The following is a 17,823-nucleotide window of genomic DNA, read 5'->3' as shown; positions in this document are numbered from 1 at the left end:
GCACCTTTAATGTAGGAAAACATCCCACTGTGCTTCACAGGAACATTATCAAGCAGAATTTGACACTGAGCTACATAAAAAGATATTAGGACAAGTGACCAAAAGCTTGGTCAATTGGATACATTTTAAGGATTAGGGAGAGAATTCATGGAACCCAGGCAACTGGAGGCAGAGCCGCCAATGGTAGTGGGAAGAAAATTGGGGATGCACAAGAGGCCAGGCACAGAGATAAGCACAGTGATCTCAGAGAAGATCTGGAAGGGCTCGAGGAGTTGACAGAAATAAGGATGGACAAGGCTATGGAGGGATTTAAAAACAAGAATGAGAATTTTAAAATCAATTTATGGCCAGATGAGGAGCAATGTAGATCAGTGAGCACAGGGGTGATGGCTGAATGTGACTTTTGTGAGACAATGTTTCTAGTGGCAGAAGGATTGGTAACAAGGGGACACAGATTTAATTGGTAAAAGAATGAGTGGTGAGATGAGAAGAACTTTCTATTTAATGCAGCGCTGTGTTGTGATTTGGAGTGCACTTTTTTTTTCACGGGTTGTGAGTGTCACTGACAAGGCCAAAATTTGTTGCCCATCCCTAATTGCACTTGAGAACATGGTGGTGAGCTGCCTTCTTGAACCGCTGCAATCCATGTAGTGTAGTTACACCCACAGTGCTGTTAGAAGGGAGTTCCAGGATTTTGACCCAGTGACAGTGAAGAAATGGTGATGCACTTCCAAGTCAGGATGATGCGTGGCTTGGAGGGGAACTTGCAGGTGGTGGTGTTCCCATGCATCTGCTGCCCTTATCCTTCTAGATGGTAGAGGTCGTGGGTTTTGAAGGTGCTGTTGAAGCAGCCTTGGTGAGTTGCTGCAGTGCATCTTGTAGATGGTACACACTGCAGGCACTGGGCACTTGTGGTGGTGGGAGTGAATGTTTTAGGTGGTGGATGGGGTACTGATCAAGTGTGCTGCTTTGTTCTGGATGGTGTTGAGCTTCTTGAGTGTTATTGGAGCTGCGCTCATCCAGGCAAGTGGAGAGTACTCCATCACACTCCTGACTTGTAGATGGTGGACAGGCTTTGGGGAGTCAGAAGGTGAATTGCTTGCTGCAGAATTCTCAGCCTCTGACCTGCTTTTGCAACCACAGTATTTACATGGCTGGTCAGTTAAGTTGCTGGCCAATGGCAAATCCCAGGATTTTGATGGTGGGGCTTCAGCAATGGTAATGCTGTTGAATGTCAAGGGGAGATGGTTAGATTCTCTCTTGTTGGAGATGGTCATTGCCTAGTACCTGTGGGCTGTGAATGTGACTTACTGCTTATCAGCCCAAGCCTGAATGTTATCGAGATCTTGCTGCATGCAGACACGAACTGCTTCAATATCTGAGGAGTTGCGAATGGTACTGAAAATTGTGCAATTATCAGTGAATATCCCCACTTCTGACCTTATATTGGAGGAAAGGTCATTGATGAAGCAGCTGAAGATGGTTGGGCCTAGGACACTACCTTGAGGAAATCCTGCAGTCATGTCCTGAGGTTGAGATAATTGGCCTCCAACAACAACAACAAAGGAAGATTCATTTGTGCTAGGTATGACTCCAACCAGTGGAGAGTGTTCCCCGATTCCCATTGACTTCAGTTTTGCTAGGGCTCCTTGATGTCACACTTGATCAAAAGCTGCCTTGATGTCAAGGGCAGTCACTCTGAGCTCATCTCTTGAATTCAGCTCTTTTGTCCATGTTTGGACCAAGGTTGTAATGAGGCCTGGAACTGAATGGCCCTAGTAGAACACAAACTGAGCATCGGTGTGCAGGCTGTTGGTGAGTAAGTGCCACTTGATATCACTGTCAATGACATCTTCCATCACTTTGATGATGATTAAGAGTAGACTGATTCGGCAGTAATTGGCTGGATTGCATTTATCCTGCTTTTTGTGGATAGGACATAGCTGGACAATTTTCCACATTGTCAGGTAAATGCTGTACTGGAACAGCTTGGCTAGGGGTGTGGCTAGCTTTGGAGCACAGGTTTTCAGTACTACAGCCAGGATGTTGTCTGGGCCCTTAGCCTTTGCAGTATTCAGTGCCTTCATCCGTTTCTTGATGTGGAGTGAATCAGATTGGCTGAAGACTGTCATCTGTGGTGCTGAGGAGGCAGAGGTGGATCATCAACTCTGCACTTCTGGCTGAAGATGGGTGCAAATACTTCAGCCTTTTCTTTTGTACTGACGTGATGGACTCCCCTATCATTGGGGATGGTGATGTTTACAGAGCCTCCTCCTCCTGTTAGTTGTTTAATTGTCTACCCCCCATTCACAATTGGATGTGGCAGGACTGTAGAGCTTCTGCTGTTTAACATGAATATAGTCCTTGTTTACACCTCATTTTTAGGTATCCCTGGTGCTGCTCTTGGCATGCTCTCCTGCACTCCTCATTGAATCAGAGTTGATTCACTAGCTTGATGGTAATGGTAGAGTGCACTATATGCTGGGCCATGAGGTTACAGATTGTGGTTGAATACAATCTGCTGGTGCTTATAGCCCACAGCACCTCATGAATGCCCAGTTTGGAGCTGCTAGATATGTTCTGAATCTATCCCAGGATGGTAGTGTCACACAACATGATGGAGGGTATCCTCAGTGTGAAGACAGGACTTTGTCTCCACAAGGATTGTATGGTAGTCACTCCCACCAATACTATTGGGGAATGGTGCATCTGCAATTGGTAGACTGATCAGGATGTGGTAAAGTAGTTTTTTCCCTCTTGTTGGTTCTCTCACTATCTTCCGCAGACCCAGTCTGGAAGATATGTCCTTCAGGACTCGGACAGATCTATCAATAGTGGGGCTACTGTGCCACTATTGGTGATGGACATTGAAGTTCCCCACCCAGAGTACATTCTGTGCCCTTGCTACCATCAGTTTTGCTCCCAAGTGGTGTTCAACATGGAAGAATACTGATTCATTAGCTGAGGGAGGGCAGTAGGTGGTAATCAACAAGACGTTTTCTTGCCCTTGTTTGACCCGATGCCATGAGACTTCATGGGGTCCAGAGTCTATGTTGAGGACTCCCAAGCTACTCCCTCCCACTGTATATCACTGCGCTGCCACCTCTGGTGGGTCTGTCCTGTTGGTGGAGTAGCATATACCCAGGGATGCTGAACGGGGAGTCTAGAACATTGGCTGTAAGGTGTAATTTGATGAGTATGACTGTGCTAGGCTGTTACTTGACTAGTCTGTGGGACAGCTCTCTTAATTTTGGCACAAGTCCCCAGATGGTAGTGAGGAGAACTTTCCTGGGTCAACTGGGCTGGGTGTGCCTTTGTCATTTCCGGTGGCTACGTCGATGCCAGGTGGTCTGTCAGGATTTATTCCTTTTCAACTTTTCTGTAGTGGTTTGGTACAACTGAATGGGTTTCTAGGTCATTTTAGAGGACAGTTAGGAGTCAACCACATTGCTATGGGTCTGGAGTCACATGTAGGCCAGACCAGGTAAGGACGGAAGATTTCCTTCCCTGAAGGACATTAGTCCTGCCTGAACTATCTGAAACAGTTTCAAAATAACTTTCAAATGGGAATTGGATAAATACTGGAAGGGGAAACATTTTCACGGCTAAGGGGAAAGGACAGGGGTTGGGACTAAATAGATGGCTTGTTCAAGGAGCCAGGACAGGCTGAATGCCCTCATTCTGTGCTGTATTGTTCTATGATTCTGTATGGAAGCCTTCGGATGTTTTGTCACAACAAAGGTACAATGTAAATGCATATTCTTGTTAGGTTACTGGCTTTATTATATTGTACATCCTGCACATCCCTGATTTTAATTGCTCCCCATTGGCTTTACCTTCAGGTGCCTAGGCATTAGGCTTTGGAATTCCCTCCCTAAGCCTCTCTTATCCTTTAAGACTCTCTTTGACCAAGGTTTTGGTCACTTGGCCTAATAGCTCTTTAAGTGACTTGGTGTCAAAGTTTGGATGTCTTACAATGTTAGAGGCAATATATAAATTTAAGTAGCATTAAAGGTAGAACAACAGAAAGGGTAGATAAAGGTAATGTTTAGATGTAATGTATTTAGATTTTTCAAAAAGCCTTCAATAAAGTGCTGCATTGTAGATTCATGACTATGGTCAGAACATGTGGAGTCAGGGGACATGTAGCAGAATGGAGAGAAAACTTGCTACAAAATAGAAAAGAGAAGGTGGGATTTAAAGGAAGTTACTCAGACTGGTAAAAGGTGGGAAGCGGCATTCCACTAGGATCAGTGCTGGGACAAATGCTCATATGGTTTGGATTTTGGAATTGGGAGTACAATTTCAAAATTTGCAGACATCATCAAATTGGAGGGTGCAGTTATTACGAGGAGAATTCTGACAAAACACAAGAAGACTTTCATAAATTTTCAGAAGGGGTATGTAATTGGTAAATGAACTTCAATATAGATAAGGGCGAGGTGATATATTTTAATAGGAAAAATAAGGAGGCTATATACTCCTTGAAAAATAAGTGGTTAAATTGGGTAGAGGAGCAATGGGATCTGGGGCTGCAGATATACAAATTACTAAAAGTAGTGGAACAAGTTAATAAGTCCATTTTTTTTAAAGCAAACAAAGCTCTGAGGTTCATTTCTAGAGGCACAGAATTGAAAAGCAGCAAAGTTATGTTAAACATATATTGAACTTTGGTTAGACCACACTTGGAGTAGTGTGAACAGTTCTGGTCGCCATGTTATGAGGGATACAGAGGCATTGGAGAAGGTGCAAAAACATATTTACTAGCATGATACCAGAACTGAGAGGTTATGATTGAATAGGCTGGGACTCTTTTCCTCTAGAAAAGTGAAGAGGTGGGGTGACCTGAAAGAAATCTTTATGAAAGGGGTTGATAGGGTAGATGTGGAGAAGCTGTTTCCACTTGCCGGGGCACACCAGAACTAGGGGCTGTAAATAAACAATGGTCACTTACAGATCGAATTGGAAATTCAGGAGAGACTTCTTTACCCAGAGACTGGCCTGAATGTGGAACTCGCTACAGCAAGGAGCAATTGAAGCGACTAGCATAAATGTATTTAAAGGAAACCTAAATAAGCACGTCGGGGAGAAGGGAATAGAAAGATACGTTGAGGGGGCTTGATGAAAAAGGGCGGGAGGCGGCTCCTGCGGGGCATAAACACTGGCAAACAACTTGATGGGCTGAATGGCCAGTTTCTGTGCTGTAACTATTATGTGAGACTATGTAAGTTGTTATGTCATTGAGGTTATTATATATGACTGGCATATTATATCGCTCTAAGGGACGGACGTTATGTTTTGTGTTTGACTATTATGTTGTAATTATCTGATTGACGCTTTTATCTGTGTTTGTTCTGTTGTTCTTTAATATTGTGAGGTTTGGTCTGTTTGTGTTGTACTATTTATTGTTAATCGATTTTTCATAGGTTCGTGAAAGTTGTTCTGCAACACGGATGCAAATGATAGGTCATAAATTTTAATCATAAATTTTGAATGACAACCCAAAATATTTCTAATATTAACGCGGGACATCTGCAGAATCACTTGGTAATTATATGTAGGCGAAAAGATGTAGCCTGATTATCGTCCTCAGTTTTCCAGTCCTTTTCTCGAAGTTCGCACAAGCAGATCTCATCCTTTGTGGCACACAATTTAAAACCTTCGAATAATTCACTTCAGCGACACATCTGCATCGTCCCGGGAATTGTGCAACTTTCGATTTAGGCCCTTGCATTATAAGCCGAATTTATTTTTTTCCCACAATGATATTGGATAATGGAAAACAAGTATTCTTTATTAGGGATTGTAATATACTTTTATCTAGTGGAATAAATCTGTGTCAACCTTTACATGTAATAAATATGTCTTGATTCAGTAATGCTATAAGCGGAAGTGCATAGTGTTAAGTTTGAACTGAATTTCTTAATTGATTTAAGTGGCACTAAATAAAATATAAATTTAAAAAATGAGAAGCTGCAGGAAATTTGAAATTCAAGCAGAAAATGTTGCAACTGCCATCCGACGTCTGAAAGAGCAGGGCGGAACTAATGAAAAAGTCCCGAGTGAAACATTAAACTCTTTCTCTATCAGACTCTGCTCCTCTCTCGCATTTTCTGTTTTGATTTTACACAGTGATATGTGTTGGATACAGAGTTTATCGGAGTGAAATGTATATCATCGCGATTTCTTACCCAAGTCCTTTAATCACTGGGACCTCCGTGGGACAAAGATAATTGGTGAATAATCCTCACATCTATCATTCGGAGACAAGAGTTAAAATCTCTAATGTATGAATAATGTATGCTATTATTTGGTCCATTACCACTTATTCAGTCTTAGTCCAAAAGAAACGCGATAACCCGACATAAATACAAACATTTGCATCCAAATATGCGTCTTAAAGTTGTAATTCTAAACACCACCAATTTATCTTATCCATCTTAGCCGCCCACTTGAACAAACACAGTCCCCTCCAAATACATAGTTTTATATTAACATGAGCTTTATTTTCTACTTGCTATTGTTTCCAGTTACGAAATCTAGAAGGTGCAGCAAATTAAATAACGCGCTACTCCAGATATTTCGCCAATGTTTCCATGTTTCTATTTGATATTGAAAAATCGCAGAAGTGCTATTTTGTTGGAGAATATTGTCATTTCTGAAATACGTTGATTAAATATATTCTTTCTTTCTTTCTTTCTTTTGGGCCTCCTTATCTCGAGAGACAATGGATACGCGCCTGGAGGTGGTCAGTGGTTTGTGAAGCAGCGCCTGGAGTGGCTATAAAGGCCAATTAAATATATAATTTTATAATATTTGATTTAATCATGAATATATAATGGTTGTGTTCCATAAACACCGCAGGAGAGAGATTTATGAATTATCGATACTACTGGCTTTCTGACTTGCTATCCTGCCCTAATCATGTGGTTTATATAGTCGGGAATTCTTCAGTGGACCATATGGACTTTTGGCTTGATATATGTCGTCTTCTTAAGGGCAATTAGGGATAGACAATAAATGCTGGCCAAGCCAGCGCCGCCCACATCCCCTGAACGAATAAATAAAAACCTATTGGGACAAAAAAAAAAGCTAAAGCTCCTTTTAGTCTAATATGGGCTATTGCATACAAAATGATTTATTTCTATCTATATAGAACTATCAATAAAAACTAAGTATCTTACCAACTACCTTCAAGTGATCTTTTCCCCCCCTGGAACATGTGTCTCCCTTACCATAAAGGGAGAACTTCCAGATCCTTTCTTAACTTCCAGAACGTGTCTGAATTAAAATGGGAAAAGGCAAAACAGGGCTTTGGAAGCAGGCACGATAGGCCGAACGGCCTCGTTCTGTGCGATATCATTCTTTCTGGAGAAATCTTATTCTCTGCAGATTTCTACATTTACTGCTTCGCTCTTTTTAAAAAATCAATGATATATACATATGTGGGGCCTCTTTGGTAAAGGGAAATTCCAGTTGATCTAATGTAGCCTCAAGGCTAATGCACAGCTTTGCTCCAAAGAATCACTGCCCATGTTATAAAATTAAGCATTCAATTTGCCAACATTCGATCATTTAAATCAGACTTCAATTGGTAAATATTCCACGGCGAAGATTAATCTGTGAAATTGCTAGGGGTTAGCCTTGGTGCAGTTTTAAACATTAATTGTGAGTTTGTTAACACCATTCTCACCAATGTACAATCTGCATTAAAACCCTTCGGACCAGCGTCAATTGCGGTAAAAGCAGGAGAGCTCCATCTGTCATTATTCTGAATGAATTATTTGTTACTGAGGGTGATGGGTTTCCACGGCGAGTGAGATTTAACTGGAGCGCGAAAATTGAATTCCACCTCGTGCACAGAAACAACTATTTATCTATATAATTCATCCTCTTTATTTCATTTATTGTTAAATGATATGCAAGGTGCTCAGGTTACGCAAGGACAAATAGTTCCCCTAAGTACTATTTCCCTTATGATACACAAGTTCCTGAGATATGCTAGAGACATTGTCCAGCTGGAAGGGACGATATGTCTGAAATACAAAGAATATTCTGCACGGAAAGGCGTGGAGAGTGCGAGACTCGGCGATTTTATGATACATTTTATTAATGTATTTTTTGACAATGAGACTAAAATACTTTTTGTTTCCAATAAAGATATTTTTGACACAGTGGGACGGTTTTCAGTGGCATTTCTGCTTGAAATGCGTAGTGTCTTACCTTAACAAGGCAACGGGCAGAATACAGAGGACTAGAATTAAAGGGTTTTAATTATCATTCTGAAGATTACTAAGTATCGCTGTTATAGTATTAACCAGTAATGCATTGGGCAGATCGCTTTGAGGCGTTTTCTGAGAGGTGGAATAAAGCTCTAGAAATGCAAATTGTAAGAGTTAAACTGACCCTGTTAGCTTCACATTTCCGATTTCCGATAGATGGAAAGAAACCTTGTGTGGGGGAAAAAAATAAGTAATCGAATCGGAGTTGTTTTCATTTTGAACACAGGCTTCGAAAGAAAAGTAGATCGGATAACCGAGTAAAAAGGTCGCTTTTTTTTTTTACTGACTTATTTGTCTAATTGTTAGGAGTTTGACAATGGCACCACTCTGCAGTACGGAGTAATTTGAACAGAATGCTGATATCGTGACTTTGTTTTCGTGAAATATTTCGGGCTTCCCACAAGTACGTTGTTCGAAGATTTTCCGGGAGTGGCTTGGTCGAGAATACCTGGGCCGTTTACAGCTGTGAGGGCTCTTGTGAACCAATCAGTTAATTTATTTATTTTGTTTCACTGGCTGCGATACTCAAGCTATCACTTTCTTACCGCCTGCCATCTCTGATGGATTAATGCAAGTGGCAAAAAAAAGTCTCCACCAGATGCTGAACACTGTTGCCCACTGAAACAATGTGATTCTAGGATCCTGGAGCCTTTCTGTGCTCGCAGGGCTTTTTACACGGTTCGAATTTGAAGTTCCCTAGAGTTTGTCTTTATTTGGGCTGCGCACTGATAGAATTTTGTTCACTTTCAGGGCAAAAAAACCCTCAAAATGGCAACGGATTGCCTATAAAACTTTTATCTTTGTGCATTTCGGTAATTAACTTGCACTTGTCAATATCTCTGCCCAGAAGCTTCACTTTGGGAAATGTTTTAGATTGCTTTATCCTGTGGTTCAAATATTACATCTACCTTAATAATAAAAAGTACGGATCCTTCGTATCGCCTCTCTCACTTCCCGATTTTCTTCACATTTACTTTCAGGGCCTAAAGATGGCGACAATTAAAAGTTTGCTTTATTAAATGGTAATTTGATGCAATCGGAATTAATCAAACATTTGTCGATTTCAGCGATCAGCTGGTCGCAATGGAATAATGTGGTGTGGATGTAATACTTCCAAGAGTTTGAACAGATGACTGAATGATTTGTGATGTACTGTTAAATCCCCACCTACAAGAATCCCAAGAATCGAATCAATCACTTTCAAAAAATTCTCTTGTTAGTTAAATTGCCCGAACTTGTTTTCCTGAATCGTGGGCATTATCCTGCTCAAAGTGAACAGTTTCCACATACCGGCGTTGTGGACATTTTATTGAAAAGTTTAAAGTTTAAAGTTTAGAATATTCCATGCACTTGGCCGAGCCCAGACTCACGTAGAATTGCCTAAGCACAAGCTAGAAGATATCTAGTTACAAATCCGTTAATATGAGAATTACCTAAAATATGAATGCGAGCACTGGATATACGTGTTAGCTGAGAAGGATTTAAATTGGGTGTATTTCTGCATGTTGATACGGAGAGGTATTAAGGTGTCCCACAACACAACACCCAATGAGCGTCAGCTCGTTGTGCACAGATCGAAATTAATTCACTGTTAAACTTCGGTGACATCACCTCGACGACATGCAGGGAAGTATTGAGTGCCTCAGCTTTAGGGTTTAAATTAAAGTGAACAGAGGAGGTTTTAAGAAATAACTCGTCATTAACAGGATGAGTGACACTGACATTAATGAAACCTCATGGCTTCCAGGTACGCAGCATTTTGCCAGGTCTGTATGGAACTCCATATATACTTAACGTTAAATATGATGAGCAGATAGGAGACTTCGTGTGACGCAATGTGAGATGGTTGTTTAAGTAAAAAGTAATGCAATTGGTCAAGGTGAATTACAGGCCCTGCTGGTTATTGTCCAAAGTATCTAGCAGAAAATTTACTTCCGCCGCCCCCTACCCCATAACAAGGTCCCCTCCAAGTAACTCACCATCTTGACTTGGAACTATATCACCCTTCCTTTACTGTCGCTGGGTCAAAATCCTAGAACTCCCTTCATAACAGCACTGTAGGTGTACCTACACCAAATGGACTGCAGCAGTTCAAGGTGGCAGCTCACTACCACCTTCTCAAGGGCAATTAGGCGTCTGTAATTTCTGCGGCCTGGACAAGTCTGTGTGCCATGTATATATGGAGTGTGCAAGTTTGCAGCCCCTCTTTGAGTATGTAAGGGGGCTGCTCCTCAAGTTTCAGTTGCACTTCAGCCCCACCCTCCTGATCTTTGGGCACCCAGTGCGGAGGGGGGTGGGCCAGGAGGCGGATCTCCTCATCGGTTTTCTCCTGGGCCTGGCCAAGGTGGCAATTCATAGGTCCAGGCTACGGGCCATCGGGGGTCCATCCGCCCTGATTGCCTGCCTCTCTTTCGGGCTTACGTTTGTGCCCGGGTGTCCCTGGAGAAGGAGCATGCATTGTCCACTGGTTCGCTTGAGGCCTTCCATGACCAATGGGTGCCGCTGGGCCTGGAGTGCATCATTGATGCCGAAAATGGCATTTTACTTTGAGTTTTTTGTTTCATTTAAAAGTTTTTAATAAAGTTATTTATTTAATATACATGTAAAGGAGGCCTGAGGAATAAAGGACCCCTCGACAAAAAAGGGTGATTAGGGATGGATAATAAATGTTGGCTTAGCCAGCGATGCTCACATCCCATGAAGGAATTAAAAAAAAAGCTTCCGTTAGTAAAACCAGGGGTTCTCAGCAGCTCAACACGTGTGAGAGGATACTAGTGCACACAAATGGTTTGTATCAGTGACTTGAGAGCTGTGTGTGGATATTTGATATTTGGTTCACGTTCTCCGATAGACCTGCTCACCATCGACATTCAGAATTTCATTGTGAATCTGGAGCAGCGTTGTCTCGATCCAGTGAAAACAAAGTGCAAAAGGCAAAAACAAAACCTAATCTTATAGGCCAGTTACATTACATTGCTCTGGTTTGGCACTGAGGCAAGTGTCTGCTGCACTTGCACTGCAGCTACTAACATAGCGCCAGCATCCGTGGAGTAGACTGCACAATTGACGGACATCAATTATACCAATGATTGTGGGCTGCACTGAGGTCAGCAACAAAACAGTAGTGGGGATGTATATCCAGTGCTATGAACTCCTAGTGTTTAATGTTAACAGGTGGGTGAGTCTGCTTTTTGATAACATTCAAAACACTGAAAAGTACGTTTGGAAAACGCCAGCCTGATGCAAAGGATCACGTGGGAACTTCTAAAATGAAGTCTTACACTGACCTGGAGTGATACTGCAAGAAACTCGTGGGGGAGGCTTCAAACACTTGTCTTCAGTATGTTGTTAGATTAGGCCCAGACTTCCAAGTCATTTTAGGGCTGATGTACATCCAAAGCCATTTCACACCAATGTGCCCATGGCAGCAGAATGGACACACAGACACAGTGCGAGTCCACTTCGAGGAGGTAAACTGTGGATTGGAATTTGGATATTTAGTCGTCTAAGCCAAACTAAATTGAGGCAAACTGTGGAGGCAATGTTACACTGGTTCTGCTTCACATCAGCGACTGTACAACTGTAGTGGTACAAAGGTAAATTTGAGAAGTTCCCAGGTGGTCAAATCTACTGCTTCTAAAATTCACAAACTTCATTTGTAACCGTTTTAATGTTAATGTTAAAGAAAAAAAATAACTGGGATTCTATTAGCCACAACCACAGCTCTGAGTTTATGCAGATCTGTACTTTCCCTTGCCAGAGAGTGGCACAGAGTTGGCAGTACAACTTGGCTCTGTGCAAATCTGTGCGAAAACATTAGAATTGTGGTACAAAGAACATTTCACATAGTCGTTTTATAAACCATTGTGGGAGAAGAGAAGATTTTACTGGAAAGGAAATATGACACATTTTGCTTTTGAGGAAGTTTTGAGCTTTTATCTGTTAGGTGATATAATATAATTTTCTTGAAGCATTTTTCAGGATATATCACATTACATTCTAATCACTGTATTTATTTTTCTTTCACAATTTGAAGAGGATATTCATAATATAAACATTCTAATATAAACGCACATTACCCAACCATTGTCCAATTATTACTCTCACTGTCTCCAGCTGTACTGGAATAAAATTACAAAGGAATTTCATGCACCATTAGGTCCAACTTTTACTACCTCTTTGCTCAAACAAGTTATTTAAAAATAACATAGATATTATAAAACCAGTGGGATATATTTTTATGTCTCAGTCTTTGTGGTGTTTATCATAACTCACTCATGCATTCATTACTCATAAGATTGTTGGTTCAATCGTGACATATGTATCAAATCCCATCGTTCTTAATGCATTCTGCATTCATTAACTAGCCGTGTAGATGTATCTATTGAAAAACTGAGGAACTACATTGCAATGGAGTTACAACTGGTCAGTATTTTGGCAAAAAAGCCCGACATTTTTCATGTATTTTGGGGAGTTCCTTCTCTTGATATGTTACTCATTATGCCTAATGTAAAGAAAACTGGGAAGTATTTATTTTCATCAGGTCATACAAAAATACAACATGCTGGTTAAAAATGGTTGAAATTGCATAAAAATAGAATGCTCCCGAATTCCATTTAGGTTCTCTTATTCTGTATCTTTGTTGATGTAATGTGAAAATATTGCTATGTTCTGCAAAATGTATTTCATATTGAACAAAATACCTTGTATTTGAATATATTATATTCAATCTTTCATCTTGGTTTGGCCTTATATATTACTCTCATTTAACTCTCATTGGCTTGGATCTTCTTGTCAGTGGTGAAGGAACGATGTTCGTCATTTATCTCACTGACAGATATCCACAGACTTTTCGCGGGTTTATTAGCAGGCATTTCCTCTAATCCGGTGCCTTTTTCAGCATGGTGCCCTCTAGTGGGGATCTGTGGTGTCTGTAAAGAGGGCAAGCAACAGTGAGCTTCTTCAACCAATCAGATTGAAAAATCTCAGTGAGACCTGCAGAGTCCAAACCAATAAATATAAAGCATGAAATATAAATTATATTTAAATGATGTACAGAAAACAAAAAAGTGTGGGAAATACAGAAGGGATTAAGGTAGAGAGAGATAAAAGAGACAGACAATAAACAGTAAAAAAATAGAATTTTTACTCTTTTATATCTCCAACACTAATTTCATTTTGAGTGAATGAGACTCCACAATTGTAAAGTTAATTTTTCAGGGCCAGAGTTTTTGAGCAGTAGTAATTATTACTATTACAACGTTAAAGATTCACTTACTCCCTAATACACTAGCCATAACCTTTTCAGCCATTTTTATTGAAGAACTATTGAGCAACAATAATACAGAATAAGAGAATCTAAATGGAATTCAAGAGCATTCTATTTTTATGCAATTTCAACCATTTTTAACCAGTACCCTAAGTTCAAGCGGTTGTAGTCATTCCAATGCTGAGTCTTTTAGTGAGGACTGCAACAGTCTACTTTGTGCAGTGTTTGACAGCAACTTTTGGAGTTCCACCTTTAACTGCACATGTGTGTGTTCAGAGTTGCTGTCCGATTTCCTCGGTTATAACTATGAGGGCTGATGTCCTCATCATTATGCTTCTCAAAAATTCTGTGTGTGTTGACTTCAGTTAAATCCCCTCATTTCAGCCTTATTGCCAGCTCTTCAATAACCATTACATGTTCAAAACAAAAAGCCATATGAAATTTATATTTTCTACATTCGTTCTCGAGACAACCTTAAAAAAACAATATAAATAAAGCATACAATTCTAAAGGGGGTGCAGGAACAAAGGGACCTGGGGGTATATGTGAACACATCATTGAAGTTGGAAGGGCAGGTTGAGAAAGCTGTTAATAAGGCATACAGGCTTTATAAATAGAGGCACAGAGTGCAAAAACAAGGAAATTACAGGGAACCTTAATAAAACACTGGTTCAGCCTTAACTGGAGTATTGTGTCTGATTCTTCAGGAAGGATGTGAAGACAGTAGAGAGGACACAGAAAAGATTTACAAAAATGGTCGCAGGGATGAGGGTCTTCAGTTACATGGATAGAGTGGAGAAACTGGGGCTGTTCTCTTTAGAAAAGAGAAGGTTGAGAGGAGATTTGATAGAAGTGCCAACATTGACAAAATCCTGAAGGGTCTGGACAGAGTACATAGAGAGAAACTATTCCCATTGATGGAAGGGTCAAGACCCAGAAGACACTGACTTAAGATGAATAGCAAAAGAAGCAAAGGCAACATGAGGAAAAACTTCTTCATGCAGTGAGTGGTTAGGATCTGGAATGCACTGCCTGAGAATGTGCTAGAGGCAGATTCAATTGTGGCTTTTAAAAGAGAATTGGATAATTATCTGAAGAGAAAAATTTTGCAGGACTGTGAGGAAAAGGTGGTGCAGTGGGACTAGCTGATTTGCTCTTGCAGAGAGCTGGCACAGACATGATGGGCCAAATGATCTCCTTCTGTGCTGTTACCATTCTATGATTCTATGAAAAAACCAACAATTGTACTTGCCATTAACTCAGGTGGAATTTGGTTGTTCTGTTGTAACTGAAGAAGGATCCTAGCTGACTTACTGAATTTTCTCAACTTTGACACAAGACTGTCCACTGCTAATAAATTAACATGCTAATATTAAGAAAGTGACTGTGGCCACATTCGGGGCAAGAGCCAACATTGACAAGATGCAAGGCTTTATTAATAATGCAAACACTTAACAAGTGACAAATGAGAAATGGTATAGCATTAAGTTTGCAAAATAGCTTGAGGGTGGAGATATACAGTAAAGATGAAGAAGGGTCCAATACCTATCTCTAGCATCATAAAGAGAAGGCTAGAACTATATTTTCCCCTCAAAGAAGCCCATTGGTTAATCTGTAAATAAAATGCTTGTGTATTTGCAACAGGCAGTTTTATTAATTATGGTTTAATTAGTGAGAAGAATGAAAAGCAGCCAATCTCGGTGCACCAATAATAAATAATTTTGCTTTGCCTTTTCTCAAGCAGTTCAACAGTTACTTAACTGATATAGATGATAAGTTTGGTAATTCCTCTGTGGAATGGATAACTATTCAGAAAAAAATGGGAAAATCCAAATCTAGATACAAGGCCCTGCATGTAGTCAGAAGTCTAGTGGAGACATGACAGAGCTGACTAAATTATGGATAGATGTATTTGATCTGAAATCAAATAGATTACCGAGAAAGTAAATATGTGTTTTTGCACAAAAGGGAATGTTAAAAAGGCAAAATTTTCTCCTTCACCAATTGTGCTATAATGAACACCTAAGAAATACATATTCTGATTTATACAACTGTTAGAGATTGGAACTGTAAACGTTAAATCAATAAGGTTTATAGCAAAACAATCATACAAAACCTGACACTTGTGGTTACAAAAAGGTTGTTACCTGCATTAATCCTTTAGGAAAGAGTTGGGGTACCTGGATTATTTCCATCAGAGCAATAGAATAAAAGAGATGTGACAGAGTTAAAAAAAAAACAATTTTGATGAGGTGAATAGGGAAAGACTGTGGAGTTAATTGTGAGGGAGTCATCAGTTTAAAATTATCAGCAAGAAAGTGAGGGGAGAGGTTGTGAGAAATGTCTTTAGGCAGAAAATTGTTGGAGCTTGAAAATAAAGACTTGCATTTATATACTGCCTTTCTCGGTCTCAAGACATCCCAAAGTGCTTTACAGCCAAGGGAATATTTTTGAAGTGTAATCACTGTTGTAATGTAGGAAATGCAGCAGCTAACTTGTGCACAGCAAGGTCCCACAAACAGCAATGTGATAATGACCAGATAATCTGATTTAGTGATGTTTGCTGAGGGATAAATGTTGTCCAGGAAAATGGGATGCTATGTCACAGGAAAAATTGTAGCAGAAATCTTGGCAACTTTTATGGAAAAATTAGTGAATATTTGAAGCATTGGAACATACATGGCTATTGGGGGAGAGAGAAAAACTTAAGATTGATTTTGGATTGCTCGAGAAAAGAGCTGGCATATGCATGATGGACTAAATGGCTTCCTTCTGTGTTGCACTCTTCATTGATTCTGTGATTTGCTGTGTAATTGCACTGATCTTATCAATTATAATCCATGCAAAGGTTACGGAGATGAGAAACGAAATCATTACCAGCATTTCTTTTAGTCATACAATCATGGTCATTATGGCGCAGAATAAGGCCATTCAGCCCATTGAGTCCATGCCAGCTCTCTGTAGAGGAATTCAATCAGTCCCATTCTCTGCTGTATCCTTGTATCCCAATAATAACATATTTACATCGTGCCCTTAATGTATTAAAACATCCCAAGATACTTTACAGGAGCATTCTGAAACAAAGTATGATACTGAGCCACAAAAGGAGATATTGGGTCAGATGACTAAAAGCTTAGTCAAAGAGGTAGATTTTAAGGAGTGTTTTAAAGGAGGAAAGCAAGGTGGAGAGGCAGAGAGGTGTAGAGAGGGTATTCCAGAGCTTGGGGCTGAGGCAACTGAAGATGTGGCCATCAATGGTGGAGTGAATAAAATCAGGGATGCTCAAGAGGGCAGAATTAGAGGAGCACAGATATCTTGGAGGGTTGTGGGGCTTCAGGAGATTACAGAGATAGGGAGGGGGGTGAGGCCATGGAGGAATTTAAAAACAGCTATGAGAATTTTAAAATCAAGATGTTGCTTAACTGGAAGGCAATGTAGGTCAGCGAGCACAGGGGTAAATGGAGAACGGGATTTGGTACGAGTTAAGACACAGACAGCAGATGTTTGGATGACCTCAAGTTTACGGAGAATAGACTGTGGGAGACCAGCCAGGAGAGTGTTGGCCTGCAAGTTTATATCCCTCAAGTGCCCAATTTCCTTTCAAAAACAATCATCTCCTCTTCCACCACCCTCATAAACAGCGAGTTCCAGGGACCACCCACTGTGTAAAAAAAGTTCTTCCTCATATCCCCTTGTATCTCTTGCCCCAAAACCTTAAATTTGTGTCTCCTAGTCCTTGTGCCATCAACTAATAGGAACAGCTTTTCTTTGTCTACCTTGTATAAACCTGTCATAATCTGTACACTTCTTTCAAATCTCCCCTCAATCTCCTTTGCTCCAAGGAAAACAACCCCAGCTTCTCCACCCTCTCCTTGTAGCTAAAATCCCTCATCACTGGAACCATTCTGGTAAATCTCCTCTGCACCCTCTGTTACAAAAGGGGTTTTGTACTCAGAAATTAGAATTCTGTATGTTTTAAAAAACTAAGGAAAGGATTTTGGCTCAGTGGAAGATACCTGCAAATAATTGGAATTCCTGCAATGTTCTGAAAGGAAGTTCATAATAAAAGTTGAACTTATGGGTGCTTTGAAAGGAAGCTGAACTTGTATAAGGGCAGGAAAGCCAGCAATTTCAAGGAAAACACAGGGGTTTGACCTTTCTCCAGAGCAGCCTTTGAGTGACGGGGGAGACACTGGGCTGGATTTTACCAGCCCCTCGATGTCGTGGATCCTGGTGGGGAGGCCCGTAAAATACTTGTGGGAGCGCCACGAC

Source organism: Heterodontus francisci, chromosome 10 (assembly GCF_036365525.1).
Source record: "Heterodontus francisci isolate sHetFra1 chromosome 10, sHetFra1.hap1, whole genome shotgun sequence".
NCBI classification, from domain to species: Eukaryota; Metazoa; Chordata; class Chondrichthyes; order Heterodontiformes; family Heterodontidae; genus Heterodontus; species Heterodontus francisci.
The sequence above is the reverse complement of the archived record's forward strand: the minus strand, read 5'-3'. Positions refer to the sequence as shown.